The following is a 17609-nucleotide window of genomic DNA, read 5'->3' as shown; positions in this document are numbered from 1 at the left end:
GCTACAAAATAAACCCGATATAGCATCCACAAACCGGGATTGAAGCATCTTCATTTAAAATTGTGCTGACATGCGGCTGTGGTGATGGAGTAAAGCTGAGGTAAATCGCTGTAATTCATTACAAACATGCTCTGTTTTAGAAACTTTTATACTTGTAAAACTCACTCTTGATCACATATGATGATGACTGATGATCACAGAGAGCCGAACAGATCTTTTAATCCCGGTTGCTTCGCGCACGTCCTGTCTTGTTGATATGATCATATGCGTTACTATAGAGAGATATTAATACACGGCTGTCAATCAATTCGGTGGGCGGGGAAACCGCACTCCTACGTCAAGTTGCAGTCTGCCTCAAAATGGAAGGGATTTGGATCCTATTTTAACATCGGGAGATTTAAAAAAAGAGACTTATTGTCTTTATATCACCCCAATATACCTATACCTGCACACAGTTCTGTCCAAACAGCTTCCAAAAGAGGATTTTCATCATGGGTGCCCTTTAAAACCTGTTTGTTTGCATCACGTCTATCAGAACTGCTCTGAGATCAGTCATGTTTGGCTGTTTGCACACATGTGTGAGGTCCAGTCCAGATGTTTAAGGTCAGTCTGCGTTCTCTAATTAGCTTCACTTCCTCTCTACAGTTGTGACTTTACTCTACTTTTCACCCGCACTGTAAGATCTGAGGCCACCACAAAAAATCCCAGCGCGCAAATGACCGTGAAGGTTTATTGGGAGCGATAGGCGTTTTATGAAGCGCCATTGACAGATCCAGCAGCCTGATTTATTCCTCCGGCTCAGCCTGGACTCCTGAGGGAAACCTTCCACCATATTGAGCTTATAGAGGATGTAAAACAAACCCGCACAGTGTCATCATCTGAAGCCTGTAAAAGCACACAAACACAGCGCCCCGGTGCTGTTAAACACTTGTATGGTGGTTCCTCGCGTTCCTGAAGAGTAAAGAGCTGTTCAGGTGGAAACAGAGCTGTGTTTAAGAGCACAGATGTGTGTTTGGAAGAGCTGGATTTTTATCATGCCGAATAAGTACTAATAAACAGCCAATATTTTAATAACAGGTAGATAATAAGCCACTAGTTAATAGTGAGAATTGGTATTAAAGTGTTACCATCATTTGTAATAAATAGCGCTCCTAATGTTTGTGGTGAGAAATGAGAAATTACAATCATAATTTGAAGGTGAACATTGAAAAAAAAAACTTAAACGAAATTAATTAAAATAAACTTGGGGGACTTAATTTATGTCCTGCGGCAAAATTATTTTTTATTTTAGTGATCTGCTTGATTTATTTTTATGCTTTTGATGAAGTACAATTCAACTTAAGAGCTCTTTAGACCAGTGGTTCTCAAACTTTTAAACCAGCGACCCCCAATGTAAGATCGTCAATAACTCGCGACCCCCCACTACCAAAGCATATACAAACAATAAAAACAGCTTTTTTTTAAGCTGTTCACAATATTTTAACTATATTTACTGTACATTACAGGGCTCAAAATTAACATTTTTGCTTGGTAGCTCTGGTGCTCCTAACTTTAAACATGTAGGCTCACCAGACATAATTTAGTGGCTCCCATCAATTATCGCACTGTTACTACAAGTTTTAACAGATTAATTGCATTTGAAATCAACACTAATCAAAACTAACAAGCAAAAACGATATATATGCATGCGTGAGGAAAATATGTCTCAATGAAATCCTGTCATCACAAGAAAATACATTTTGTAACAATTGAGTGACCAAAAGATATCACGGACGGACCGCTCACCGGCCATGCACGCACTGCTTGACATGAATTCATTAATGAATCTGTTAATGATAACTGTGCTGTGTTCTCACGCCTGGTGTCTGATATTGCACAGATGCTTTTGACATATACCATATTATTTGCATACGTCATTTTAATAGCAATACCGCTCTTTTCATGGTCTTTTCATTTCTTTTGCGATGGTGTACGTGGTGTTAAATTTTACATATAACTTAAACATTACCTGGCGATTAAATGAAGGATTAAACAGAACCTATCGTGCTTAAAATGTGTAGATGTGGTAAACTGTTACCTGAAAATTCCATCCCACAGACTTTACAGTGAATGCTTTAGTTATTATCATAGCGGACTTGAAGCCAATGGAAGTCTTTTATCCACTCTTCAATAAGTGTAGATGGTGGATTAACATTCAGCACATGATCAGTAATCAGATGGGCCATTATTTGTAGCTTTAGGTGGTTTCTAAAACTAAATCTGTCAGTGTTGTTTTCATTCTCATCTTCAGCGCTTTACATTTTCGCGGTTGTAGCTCCTGTCATCTGAAGACAGGAGGTGTTGACTGAGTGATTGACAGCGGATTTTAACCAATCATTCGTGTTCAGTTCTTAAAGCAGTGGGCCAATAAGAAGAGCGCGAAGGCGGGGCAAGCGTTGCGGGCCTTGTTTACTGTGGCAAGTTGACATGACAACAGTTTTAAACTGTTCCTAAACGCTGCGTTTCAAGTACAAAGATGCATTCTGCCTGAATGTGTCCTAAATACTTTATGAATTCATCAGTAATATCTTTTTAAAAAATCTGAAAATATTAGCTTTCACTTGTAATACTGAAAAATATTTATTATAATCACTGAAAATTACACAATTTTTAAATCACTCTCGCGACCCCTTAAAATTATTCTGCGACCCCCGCAGGGGTCACGACCCTCAGTTTGAGAACCACTGCTTTAGACCATGTGCTTGACCGTTTCTCTGTGTTTCGCTGGTAATGTCTTTAAATAAATGATTATTTAGGCCTATTTAATTACTCGTTTATTATTTATGAACAATAATTAAGACATAGAATGAGATAGCAAATATATAATTAACAATAAAAACGTAAATTCACAGAATTTTATTTTTAAATATTGCGATGACACAGCCATACTAAGTTTACTTTATGAGAATGATGATATTGGTGTTATCTACCAGTCAGAAATTAGTCAGTTCGTTGAGCGGTGTGATAGAAATAAGCTAAAAATAAATACTAAGAAAACAGAAGAGATGGTATTTGACCCAAAATGTATAGGTGACCATCGTCAAGTGGTTGTACATGACCATCCTATTACTCAGTCAGAAACTGATAAGTACTTGGGCATCTACATCGACAGTTCTTTCACATGGAAAACACACATTGAGTGGGTTTGTTCTCATTTACACCAGAGATTGTATTTTTTGCGGAGGTTACATCTTTTTGGAGTTAACAAGAAGCTCATGATGTTGTTTTATAAAGCAGTTCTTGAAAGCATTGTCAGGTATGGTATCACAGTGTGGTTTGGCAACCTATCTGTTCAGTGTAAATCTAAATTGATGCATCTCTTAAAGACAGCATGGAAAATTGTTGGCCATGATGAATATTTTAATCCTCAAGTTTTATAAGAGAATTGTGTCCTCAATCAGGTGGAAAGGATTGTAAACGATCCAACTCCTTTTTTGTTTCCACATTACGAACTGCTTCCCTCTGGTGGAAGATATAGAGTCCCAAAGTGTAGGTTAAACCGTTATAATGAATACTTTGTACCTGTATCAGTGGGTTTATTTAATAAGAGTCTATCTTAATTAGCATTATAAATTTACATTTTAATTAGCATTAAAATTATAGAATTATTAATTAGCATTATAAATAATTATAGCATTATAATTATAAATTATAAAATTATATATAAATAAGCATATATAATTTTTTATTTATAAAAAATTATAAATAAATGTTGTATTTTGTATTGTTTTATTGCTTGTTTTTAGTGAATGTCTGCAGCAATATGGCAATGCCCATAACAAATTTCCTGTCAAGGACAATAAAGTTTTACGACTACTATTTACTACTAAATGTAAACCGTAAATGAAAACATAAATCAAAAAGCTTATTTATTGACTGTCTTAGTCCTATCACTTGAAAATAACAAACACTGTACACCTCTCTATTCAGGCTAAAACACTCATTTATTTATTTATTTATTTATTTATTTATTTACTTACTTATTTATTTATTCAGGCCAGGATATTTACAGCTACTGTATATTTCTGTCAGTTCGCATCCTGTCCCTTTGTGCCCCTTGTCAAAGTCGCAAACTGTGGTTATACACTGAAAAAAATATTCAAAGATGATTCCTTGGTTTTACTCAATTTTTTTTTGTTAAGTGGTTGTAAACAATTTAAACAAACAAATTAAGCTGAACATTATTAAATTGAATTTGTTTGTTTAAATTCAACACAAATAAATAGTTTGCAACAGTTTTGCATGCAACACTTTTTTCAGTGTACCTAAAAACACGTTCTTACTCCTTTAGTGCGGCGGCGGTGCCACTCGCGGTGGTAATGCTCGTTTTAAAGTGTCACCCACTGTATATGATTTTAACATTTTAAAAATGTAATATTGTGACAAATCTTTCTATTTTTTCTAATATTCTACATTGTATAAGGGCTATACAAATAAAGGTGAATTGAATGAAATTGAATTAATATACATGCTATAGAAATAAGTGTATTTAGGGATATAATCGGTCACAACTGTTAAATAGATTTTAAAAATGCATATGTGTGGTCTTTTCAAGCTAAAAATAACAACAATAATAAAATGTGACATTTATTGCACAAGAAACTTGCTATTTGCATATTGCTAACCCACAAACAAACAAACAAACAATCAGCAAAGAGATCATTTGAACTCAGGCTTATTGGAAATATGTGCCCAGGACTACATTTTTGAGAGCCAAGAAATATGTACCTGTGTTTTCTTGTAAGTTAAGTTTTCACAAATTCACTCGAGACTGTTGTGTATATTTTTGACGATCTCAGATATGTTACTGCAGCATATTTTCTTATAGATGCCATTTCTTGTAAATCCTCCAGAGGAATTCAGCAAACTAGTCATGCCGGAAACGCTGCCGTAGCATTGCCAATGCAAGTGCTGCCATTATATACCCAGAGGCACATATTTCTCGGTTCTCAGAAATTTATGCCTAGACACATTTTCCTATGAGCCTGTGTTGGATAATTTGACCAAAAATGTCCACTCATATGCTATATCAGGTGGGTTTTTTTTTTCTTTGTCATTATTTTTTCAAGTTGTTATTGTTTTTGTAAGTTTACCTATTCATCTCCACTACTTTTTTGAAAAAGTAGAGATTAACTGTTTGTTCTTTAAGTAATCTTTTTACTCATACAGAAGTCAACATGTGAATAATTTGATCAAAAAAAGAGTCTTTAAATTGTCCTTAGACAAGAATGGGTGTTGTATTAGGACAACTTTGGTTGAAAGGTTTAGATCCACTTCAAATGTTGACTACTGTGTGTGTGTGTGTGTGTGTGTATGTGTATATATATATATATATATATATATATATATATATATATATATATATATATATATATATATATGTATATATATATATATATATATATATATATATATATATATATATATATATATATATATATATATATGTATGTATAATTTTTATATTTATAGGTGAAGTCAAAATTATTAGCCCCCTGTTTATTTTGTTCCCCAATTTCTGTTTAACGGAGATGAGATTTGTTTAACACATTTCTAATCATAATAGTTTTAATAACTCATCTCTAATAACTGATTTATTTTATTATTGTCATGATGACAGTAAATAATATTTGACTAGATATTTATCAAGACACTTCAATACAGCTTAAAGTGACATTTAAAGGCTTAACTAGGTTAATTAGGTTAACTAGGCAGGTCAGGGTAATTAGGCAAGTTATTGTATAATAATGGTTTGTTCTGTAGACTATACAAAAAAATATATAGCTTAAAGGGGCTAATAATATTGACCTTAAAATGTTTTTTTAAAAATTAAAAACTGCTTTTATTCTAGCTGAAATAAAACAAATAAGACTTTCTCCAGAAGAAAAAATATTATCAGACATACTGTGAAAATTTCCTTGCTCTGTTGAACATCATTTGGGAAATATTTAAAAAAAATTGTCGAGGGGGGCTAATAATTCTGACTTCAACTGTGTATATATATATATATATATATATATATATATATATATATATATATATATATATATATATATATATATATATATATATATATATATATATAGATCTAGATATATATCACTTCGGTTTGCCTCGGTGGATTTGTACATACAGTATATTCTGCAGAATTTTGTTGACTAGTCAAGTGGATTTTCCATAAGCGCACTTTATTAGTTCACACCCAAGGCTTTGTTTTCTTCCAAAGAAAGAAAGTGCTTTTCGCTTGAACTTGTTCGTGTGCTGATGTGCTCATTCTGTGGAACTGTGTCTAACAGGAAATAATTTTATTGAAATTCATTCAGTAAAAATGCAGCACTTGAAGTTTGACTGGCTGCGTGACTTTTCCTCTTCTCTCGGCTGTTACAGTGATACTTCTGGATACAGACACGAGCACGTGAATTTTCTCCACCGCGTCTATCATGGATCAGCTGTGATTGCGGCTGCAGTGTTGCCAGATGTAGCTGACTGTTCCAGCCCAAAAACTATCCAAAACCCGCCGAAATGCCTATCCAAAACCGCCCAATCTGGCAACACTGCGCCACTGCCATTTATCAGTGTCACTCATCGGTGAACAGCGCCTGTGAAGTAAAATATAAAAGTGTGTATGGAAAGCATCGTCAATGCACTGTGATACACCGAGATATTGAATTGAACCGAATCGATGGCATGATAATCGTAACCGAACCATGAGACCAGTGTAGGTTCACAACTCTAGAGACCAGAGTAGTTTCACAGTCTTAGTTCACACCAGGCGTGATCACCCAGTGGCCACCTTTGACCGCATCATCCAATCACAATGCCGGATCTGGACCACAACACCTTTCTTTTTGGGTGTTTTGTTTTTTCTTAATGCTACCTCAAGTAGCTTAAACTCGCTCATTCAGAGATGGGAACCGGCGGACATGCAACAACTTTTAATCATTAAGGTAAACACCAAAGAAAAGTTTCCATCTGGAGCTCCTTGATAGGACTCGACACTTGTAAACACTCACTCCAATGGGTCCGCACGGCTTTCTGTCCCGCCCACACTGGTCACAGCTACCAAGTCGACCAATCACAGAGCTTGTGCTACGCGTTATTGCAACGTGTAGTTACATTTTTTTGAAAGGTGCGCGTCAGCCAGGGCGAGGGCTATGCCAGACCATACATGTGCACTTGACGCAGAAGGTCTTCAAAGAGATGCAAGGAACTCTGCAAGAAGTGAAAATGGAGCAGCAACAAGAGCAACCACCACAAGCTTGATGCCATCTTCAACAACTTCACTAACCTCTCATGTAGATCCGTATCCAGACTGACAGAATTCTTTAATACGATTTCAGAACTTTGAATTCCACGTATCCAGTTGTATGTGCATTTCAGAAAGGATCTTCAAGGTTTTACAAGGCTAGGTGCTTCAGGCTGTTTGAGGAATCCATCTCCAATGATGAACGCGTGCATTACACTGACACTGATTAGAAGAAACTGTTGAATAAAGTCAGTATTATTCTTTATTGTTTATATGTGCACAAAAGTACTCTCATAGCATATGGTGAGGATGCTATTTGGTATTTTTCTGGGACCGTTGCTGTCCATGGAAGATGAGGGAATTCTCAGATCTAAAATATCTTAATTTGTATTTCAAAACTCTCAGGGAGTTGGAGTGACATGAACGTCAATAATCAATCACAGAATTTGTACGTTTTGTTTTGAACCATCCAAAATCGTCACTGCCATATGTGAGACCAAGCAAATGTAACCAAGCCTAGACAAAGAAAATCAAGTGGAAATGTTTTGAATGCATATTTCAGATTCCATGGTGCACAAAATCGAAAGTAAAGATGTCCACTTCCTCAACATGTGTATAAAAGGATCCTGGTGCATGCAGAAGAGCAACTCTTTATGACCAACAAAGAAAAGGAGCAGAAATCCTCTTTCACGAATTCCGCTGTGCACAGACTTCCTGAACCATGTGTAAATTCGACAGAGATATTCTCCTGGAGGCTCTCTCTACTCTTACAGGGGCTTCCCTGAAGCATTACTCCGGATCAAAGAGATCACTGAAGTCTGATCCTGAACTGGATGTGTACAATTTTATCAGTGCTGCCTTATTAAGCCAAGGATATGGTGATCTAGTGAGTGCCCTTCAGCATATGAGTTTACGCAGAGAGATGTTTGTGGACATGGATGAATTCTTCGATCCAAATTTTGATTGTGATTTTAGATACTTAAAGGACAGGTCGGTTTGCTGGCGGGGTGGTGAGCCATATAAGCGGCCATCCGGATGGTACCGATTTGCTCTCAAAGTCAAGAACAAGTACCCTGATGGAAACTATTGGCTGGGCACGAAGGGATGGAGGAGTCACTCAGTGGCCGGCGAGTGGCCCGTTTCTTATCATGGAACCACAGTTGAAGGTGCAACGGGTATCGTCAAAACGCATTACAAAGCAGGACTCAGACAACAGTACGGGAGAGGGATCTACTCTACGTATGACCTAGAACAGGCTTCGGGCTACAGTAGAGAATTTACATCCAAGAAGAACGGCAAAAAATACCGAGTCATCATGCAGAACAGGATCAATCCAAAGATGAGACAAGTGTGTCACAGAAGGGACTACTGGCTGATTCCAATTCCAGATGGCACCTCTCCTCATGGAGAGAGGGAGATTGTGGAACAGTCCATTCGTCCTTATGGGATTCTGATTAAGGAGGTGTGATGGAAGAAATCAAGACGACACTGTTGATTAAGCTTTCATTCTGAACTTTAATATTTAGTTAGATTGTGGGGATCAATTATTACTTCTGTTGGACTCTTAAGTCTGTTTCAGTAACTCTTACTGCAGTGAATAAAGTGTAGATTACATTTAAAGCTATGAAGCTAAATTAGACTGCCTTTAAGAAATGGTAATCAGCAATCAAACTGTGATTTAATTTCTATTTAGAAACAAATATTGAGTACATGACTTGTTTGAGGCGGTTCTGCTGTTTAACGGTTTTTGTCAATTTTGTCATTGCCTAAAATCCCAAATGTGTTCATGTACTATTGGCATAATAAATATGCAAAGTCATTGAAAAAAACGTGTCTGTTTTTGTGGCAATAAAAAGAAACACACCAGCTACCTGGATGACATTTAATGTTGCACATATGCATGAATAATTAAGGCCTTGTTGAGACGATATTTATAACGTGGGTTTAAATTAAGCTCTGTTCAGACTGAATTGAAAACTGAATAAAACAGCAGCTTATTTCAGTTCAGCAGTAATGTCAATTTTATTTCTATAGCACTATTTAATACAACCAGAGGTTGACCAATGTGCTGCACAGTACAAATCAAAACAGATAAAAAACAAATGTATATATAAAATTATTGCTAAAACAGACAATTTTCACTGATAAAACACCAAATCAAAGAGATATGTTTTTAACCTAGATTTAAAAACAGACAGGGATGAAACAGATCTGATACAGAGGGGCAGAGCATTCCACAGCCTAGGACCAGCTACTGCGGAAGCACGGTCACCTCTGCATTTCAGCCTCGACTTAGGTATGCATAACAGTCTCTGGTTAGATGACCGAAGAGACCGACCAGGCTGATGCTCAAATAAAATGTCTGACAGATAAGAAGGTGCCAGGACATTTAGAGATTTAAAAACCAAGAGAAGCATTTTAAAAGTGACTCTTAGTGCATAAGAGAAATATTAACTAAAGGATTTTCTTTATGGAGACCCATCTAAAAACAATCGGCAATCAATAATTCATTTTGTATAAATACAAGTTTTAATAGCAATAACCGAAACATACCTTTGTAGATGAAAGAGCAGGATCTGGGTAACCTTTAAGACAAGCTCGTCGCATCAGAAACGACTCTTGCTTTTGACGTCTGCTTCTGCATTTCACGTTGTATGCGTAACCATTGCATTTGTACACATGATTTAAATGAATGCTTTTCATCTCCCGAATTCATATAATAAAGAGAACGATAAAATAACGTTATTAACCGGTGTCTGTTTGTGTCTGTTCCTGCAAAATGTCATTCATTTCCGTTTTTCGTTTCCGTTCCTTGAACCGGTTCAGACCCCTAATTAAAATATTGTTAATCATACACGGTAAGCGTATATGTTTATATGGGGACATTAGTTTGGTTGTATTATACCTGTCACGATCACCAGCGATCATAACTTATGATTGCTGGATCTCACACACAAACACACATGGACTACAATTCCGCCATTAATGGACTACATATTCAGTCATGCCACACACATACTCACACCTGCTCCAAGTCTCTACTGATTACACTCGCACCACCTGAGGATCGTCTAAGACTGATTACAAACACCATTTAAGCAGCACACACACTCATTCACATTGCTGAGTCTTGTTTTCTGTAAAGTGACAATACAACGCGTCAGTCTTGTTTTCCTGTGTTTTGACCATAGTCTTGTTTATACTTTTGTCCCTGTTCGCCGCCTGCCTTCTGACCTCTCGCCTGTGCTTATACTACGATTCCGGACTGCCTTTATACATCTGTTTGCACCTGTGTTGACCATTGCTTGCCTGACTTCGAATAAACCTGCAAGTGGATGCTAAATTCAGTTGTCTGTGTCACTCCCCGTGTTACAGTACCTTTGTAACTTGCTAAATAATCTTAAAAACCAACTTGAAAAAGAATCGGGATAAAAATCGTGAATCGTGATTTCCCTAGAAAAAATCGTGACATTATATTTTTTCCATATCGCCCACCTCTAACAGTCTGGATGATCCTTCTCTTCTTTGGTCCAGAGCACACAGCGTCTTTATCTTCCCCCCCAAAAACACTGAAATACTGATTCATCTGACCACAGTACACGTTTTCCACCGTGTGATGGTCCATCTCAGGTAGATGCACTTCTGGACACTGTTAACATAGGGCTTCCTTTTGGCACAGTACGGTTTTACTTGCATTTGTGGCTGTAACTACGTATTGTGGTACTTGACATTTTTTGACTTCTCCGTCATCGTTTGTTTCACCTTTGCGGAGATGGATTTGAATGTTGTAACCAAACGATTTGATTACTTTCTCGCGCTAATCGAAGTGCATCACATGACTGTTCATTTACCGCACAAGCCTGACCGCGTCTAAAATGATAGAAATTGAACCTGTGAGCTCCCGTCGATACCTTCGGGTTTGTGCAAAGATCTTCAGCTAATTCCTATAATAAGGAATTTTACAAAATGAAAACAAGTGCTGCTATGGAATAAAATCACTGTCATAAATATTTCATGCGTAAATAAAATTCACGCATCCGTAATTATAAAATCGTAAAGGAAAACGAAGCGTACTTGTAATTTTACGAGGGTACAATTTCAAAATCTGCGATTAGAACAGACACAGATACGACATTTTCTTTGTCTGTTTGTATATGACTGATAAATTTACGATGGGTGTACTTTACAAACACGAAACACAGTTTCACCACGGACACGAAGTCCTGATTACGAGTACGAATCAAACAGCGACACTCCACTGTCAAAATTACGTCACCGCTGTCACAGGCATTAATAAACAAGCGAGAGTCATCGATCACAACGGCGCGCCTCCTGAACGTTCGAGCTCCACACACACTTAATGAGGTCCATTTTCGCGGTGTTTCTTGGACATTTTACACAATCAAAGTTAAGAACGGGCCGAGAATATAGAGCTAGCATAATGTAAGTTAACATTACAGGCATTACAGGCAAAGAAACACCGCGAAAATGAACCTCATTAAGTCTCAACCTTTATTACAGCTCATGACGGACATTTCTCAAAGAGGGAATAACAGAAATCTTGCCTGCGACGGTGTGTTTGGAGCTCGAACGTTCAGGAGGCGCGCCGTTGTGATCGATGACTCTCGCTTGTTTATTAATGCCTGTGACAGCGGTGACGTAATTTTGACAGTGAAGTCTCGCTGTTTGATTCGTACTCGTAATCAGGACTTTGTGTCCGTGGTGAAACTGTGTTTCGTGTGTGTAAAGTACACCCATCGTAAATTTATCAGTCATATACAAACAGACAAAGAAAATGTCATATCTGTGTCTGTTCTAATCGCAGGTTTTGAAATTGTAGCCTCGTAAAATTACGAGTACGCTTCGTTTTCCTTTACGATTTTATAATTACGGATGCGTGAATTTTATATACGCACGAAATATTTATGACAGTGATTTTATTCCATAGCTGCTAGCTGATTGCTTTACAATTCACAAAGTATTTGTCGGACCTGTGATGTGGAAAAACGTCATAATTCAAGATCTTCTGATATCCTGTTTACATGTTTCTAATGGATACATATTTTGTTGATCATTTTTCAGATACAGTACTGTAGAAGTGCTGGGGAATGCTGCTGATGTACATTCCCAGCACCTCTACTGTACAGTATTAGCGCTAGTTTTATAAAAAGTTTAATAAGAAGTTAGGAAGGAAACTTTTGAAAAGCAAGGCTGGGTTACTCGCATCATATTTTACATCGTTGTTGGCTTCTGTTGAAGCATGCTTTCATACTTTCTCATCCTTCAATATCATTTAGTTTCTCATTTAATGTATTCTAGCATAACACTCATCTGTAGCATGAACACAGCTCATTTACATATGTAAATATTGATGTATTTCATACCCTGTGTTGGTTGCAGTGTTGTGGGACTGAGTTTAAGCTGTAAATATTTGTATTTTATTTTACACCGTACACTTACAGTATGGCAATGTGCATGTATGTAACTTTAATCATCACCAGTACTTACTGAAGCCTTACAGATAGCTTGATCATGGACACTAAAGTTAAGATGGGAGTCAACAGAGATCTTAGAGTTGGAGTTATCCTGAAAGATTTGCATATTTTTGTGAGCAAAAAGTTTACTTTAACCATAAAATCAATTAAACAATTATATTACATTTAAAAAAAAGTCAATTTTGTACTTAAAAAAACTTCCAAAGCATCAAATTTTAATAGTTTCATTTAGAATATGTAGAACTATATGGTGAGATATACACTGTACTGTGTGTGTGCCAAGAATCTAGAAAGTTTTTTCCTCACTAACAATGTCATAAATGCAAACTGAAAACAAAAGAAAGTTCATTTCTCAAACATTGGGTGTGTTGCAAACTGGAAGATCAGGGGTTTTCTAAACGTCATGTTCATGTTCTTATCTTTCACTATTTGATCTATCTATCTATCTATCTATCTATCTATCTATCTATCTATCTGTCTGTCTGTCTGTCTGTCTGTCTGTCTGTCTGTCTGTCTGTCTGTCTGTCTGTCTGTCTATCTATCTATCTATCTATCGCTCTATCTATCTATCTATCTATCTATCTATCTATCTATCTATCTATCTATCTATCTATCTATCTATCTATCTATCTGTCTGTCTGTCTGTCTGTCTGTCTGTCTGTCTGTCTGTCTGTCTGTCTGTCTATCTATCTATCTATCTATCTATCGCTCTATCTATCGCTCTGTCTATCTGTCTGTCTGTCTATCTATCGCTCTGTCTATCTGTCTGTCTGTCTATCTATCGCTCTGTCTATCTGTCTGTCTGTCTGTCTATCTATCTATCTATCGCTCTGTCTATCTGTCTGTCTATCTATCGCTCTATCTATCGCTCTGTCTATCTGTCTGTCTGTCTATCTATATCGCTCTATCTATCTATCTATCTATCTATCTATCTATCTATCTATCTATCTATCTATCTATCTATCTATCTATCTATCTATCTATCTATCTATCTATCTATCTATCTATCTATATCGCTCTATCTATCTATCTATCTATCTATCTATCTATCTATCTATCTATCTATCTATCTATCTATCTATCTATCTATCTATCTATCTATCTATCTATCTGTCTGTCTGTCTGTCTGTCTGTCTGTCTGTCTGTCTGTCTATCGCTCTGTCTATCTATCTATCTATCTATCTATCTATCTATCTATCTATCTATCTATCTATCTATCTATCTATCTATCTATCTATCTATCTATCGCTCTATCTATCGCTCTATCTATCGCACTGTCTATCTGTCTGTCTGTCTGTCTATCTATCTATCGCTCTGTCTATCTGTCTGTCTGTCTGTCTATCTATCGCTCTGTCTATCTGTCTGTCTGTCTATCTATATCGCTCTATCTATCTATCTATCTATCTATCTATCTATCTATCTGTCTGTCTGTCTGTCTGTCTGTCTGTCTGTCTGTCTGTCTGTCTGTCTGTCTGTCTGTCTGTCTGTCTATCTATCTATCTATCTATCTATCTATCTATCGCTCTATCTATCGCTCTGTCTATCTGTCTGTCTGTCTATCTATCGCTCTGTCTATCTATCGCTCTGTCTATCTGTCTGTCTGTCTGTCTATCTATCTATCTATCGCTCTGTCTATCTGTCTGTCTGTCTGTCTATCTATCGCTCTATCTATCGCTCTGTCTATCTGTCTGTCTGTCTATCTATATCGCTCTATCTATCTATCTATCTATCTATCTATCTATCTATCTATCTATCTATCTATCTATCTATCTATCTATCTATCTATCTATCTATCTATCTATCTATCTATCTATCTATCTATATCGCTCTATCTATCTATCTATCTATCTATCTATCTATCTGTCTGTCTGTCTGTCTGTCTGTCTGTCTGTCTGTCTGTCTGTCTATCTATCGCTCTATCTATCGCTCTGTCTATCTGTCTATCTATCTATCTATCTATCTATCTATCTATCTATCTATCTATCTATCTATCTATCTATCTATCTATCTATCTATCTATCTATCTATCTATCGCTCTATCTATCGCTCTGTCTATCTGTCTGTCTGTCTGTCTATCTATCTATCGCTCTGTCTATCTGTCTGTCTGTCTGTCTGTCTGTCTATCTATCGCTCTGTCTATCTGTCTGTCTGTCTATCTATATCGCTCTATCTATCTATCTATCTATCTATCTATCTATCTATCTATCTATCTATCTATCTATCTATCTGTCTGTCTGTCTGTCTGTCTGTCTGTCTGTCTGTCTGTCTGTCTGTCTGTCTGTCTATCTTTCTGTCTATCTGTCTATTTGTTTATCTATCTATCTATCTATTTACCTTTTATTTATATTTGTTTGCTCTATTCATTATTTGTCATATTTTTCTACCGTTTGTTTTCTATTGTTTTCCAATCCATCATTGATTCCTTGATTCTATTGTTATACCGAATCATCTATTGCTTATTCTTTTATAATGTTTTTGTTCCTTTTGTTGTTGAGTCTTTCATTTTGTCTGTTGTTTGTTTATTCTATCATTTCTATGTTCCTTTAATCCATTTTTAACTTATTCCTTCTATCATTTCATTTTCATTCTACACTTGAATTGTCTGTTGTTTGTTGGTTCAGTTGGTTAAGCTCAATCGTGCGATCTGTGGTTTGAGCACATTTACTCCAATATGTAACATATATCTGAATAAACAAACAAAAATGATTTAGAAACGTTCTTTATTGCGAGATTAAGGAAGAGGCTGAAGCTGTAATACAGTACATCAGTAATTCAACAGCCATGATATTCTGAAATCTGCTGTAAAATCTTATGTTGACTTCAAGGCACCAATCAAATCATCTTTTTTTTAATTATTGTAGTTAAGGTAAATGGGTAGATCTCAGTAGGCCATCAGTTTGTACACCCTTTTCTGACAACACTGGTTCAGTGATGCATAAAACATCTATTGAAAGCTTAGATCAAGGTACGCGTGGCTATGGCAAGAGTGTTTAGTAGAATGATTTAACAGAAAAAAATCAGTACGCAGTAATATAATAGACAAAATATTGTCAAACAATCTGTTACTTTAGAGTTTGGTCACAGGATATGTTTCTGTAGCTTTAACGCCACCTTGTGGAAATCTTAAAGAAACTGCGGGACCTGCACCAAGTTAATCTGCAGGTGAATAATAATAATAATAATAATAATAATAATAATAATAATAATAATAATAATAATAATAATAAAAGTTACCTAAATATTTGTATTATAAACTATATATATATACACAAACCATTTGAATTATTTACCATGTTATTTATATTGAAGTATATGCAGAATTAATATAGAAATGCCTGTTTTAACTACATTTTAAGTCAACATTGTGTAATAATTAATAATATACATATGATTATTATTAATTCATTCAAGCCATTTGTAATACTGTTGTTTGCATGACAGTAAGTTGAGTTTACACTCCATTAATCAATGTAGAACCTTTTATAGGATTTGTATTAGAGTGGATAAACCTGTTTAGGCTTTTAAAGTGTTCTTCACACCAAAACTAGAACAAAAACTGGTTCATTTTGTCATCTCTCCAATCCCTGCTTTTGAAACCTTTATTTTGAAAGGTTTAACCTTGAGGTTACATTATATAAATCATTAACAAATAAAGTAGTGATCCACAAAAATCCTTTACTGTAACCAAACGTATAGTTTACTTAATAATGAATTAATATGAAGTTTTTAATATGAGTACTGAAATAAAAGCTGAAACATAAATTACACAGAGGACTATATATTCAGTTTGTGAGTAAAACAATGTTTCTACTTCAACTTGTTGAAAGGCACAACATGTATGATTTTCCATTAGAATACAATAGAACAGTGTTATATTTTGCAGATCTATGTACTTGGATTATCCGAAACGTTTGTAAGAATGTTCGTAATCATCCAATATTAACTAGTAAGACGGGTTAATGACCTCACACACTTGATTTTCGGATTGGTTTACTAGAAAACAGGTAGACAGCAGCGAGGCTTTAATATGTTGTGTGTTTTATTAGCCTGCACAGAGCAGCATTATAACAGAAGATTAAAATGTATTTAGTCTGATAAAACAGCACTGCTTCTTCTCGACATGATCACAAGCTGAAGATTTGGAAGCTCTGAACTGTGGCATAATAAAAGCTCTGCTGCTTTTGTCGTGCTGTCTCTAATCAGCAATTGCTTCAGTGTTTCTGGACTTCAGTCGTACTCTGCTTCACACTAGCATGATAATAGGTATTGAATGCTTTAGCAGTTTAGCTCACCCATTAACATGATTTCTGCAAGAGTCCTGTAGGATGACGAACACTACAACTACCTTGATTCCAAACTTAGTCACGCCCTCATCAAACTATGCCTTTGTTTGTTGTGAATACACTCCCTCTAGTGGAGAAAATGCATGTCACGAGTTGTTTTCTTGACTTTGATTCAAACATGCTTTAATCAGGATTGAGCTTAATCGAAATTTGGGCTCATCACTAAAACAAGCACTTCATGCAGCTTGCCTTTTCATCAGGTCCAGTAAAACGCAGGAAGCAGCACTGTTGGACTTCAAACTCTCCTTGAAGGACAGGACCTGCAAACACAAACAGAACAGAAAGCTGATTTGTTGAAGCGCAGCGCCAGTTCTTATAGTAAAGCCTAAAATGTTCAGTCTCGGTGTGACTAGATTAAGAGCTGAGATCCTGCACTTTGTGACCTTGCTTTTACAAGTTTCGGATTATCCCTAGAAAGCCTTTACAACCTGCTTTGTACATTTGTATGTGTGTGTGTGTGTGTGTGTCAGTGTTAAGCAGTAACTA

Source organism: Danio aesculapii, chromosome 12, assembly GCF_903798145.1.
Source record: "Danio aesculapii chromosome 12, fDanAes4.1, whole genome shotgun sequence".
Classification (NCBI taxonomy): domain Eukaryota; kingdom Metazoa; phylum Chordata; class Actinopteri; order Cypriniformes; family Danionidae; genus Danio; species Danio aesculapii.
The sequence above is the reverse complement of the archived record's forward strand: the minus strand, read 5'-3'. Positions refer to the sequence as shown.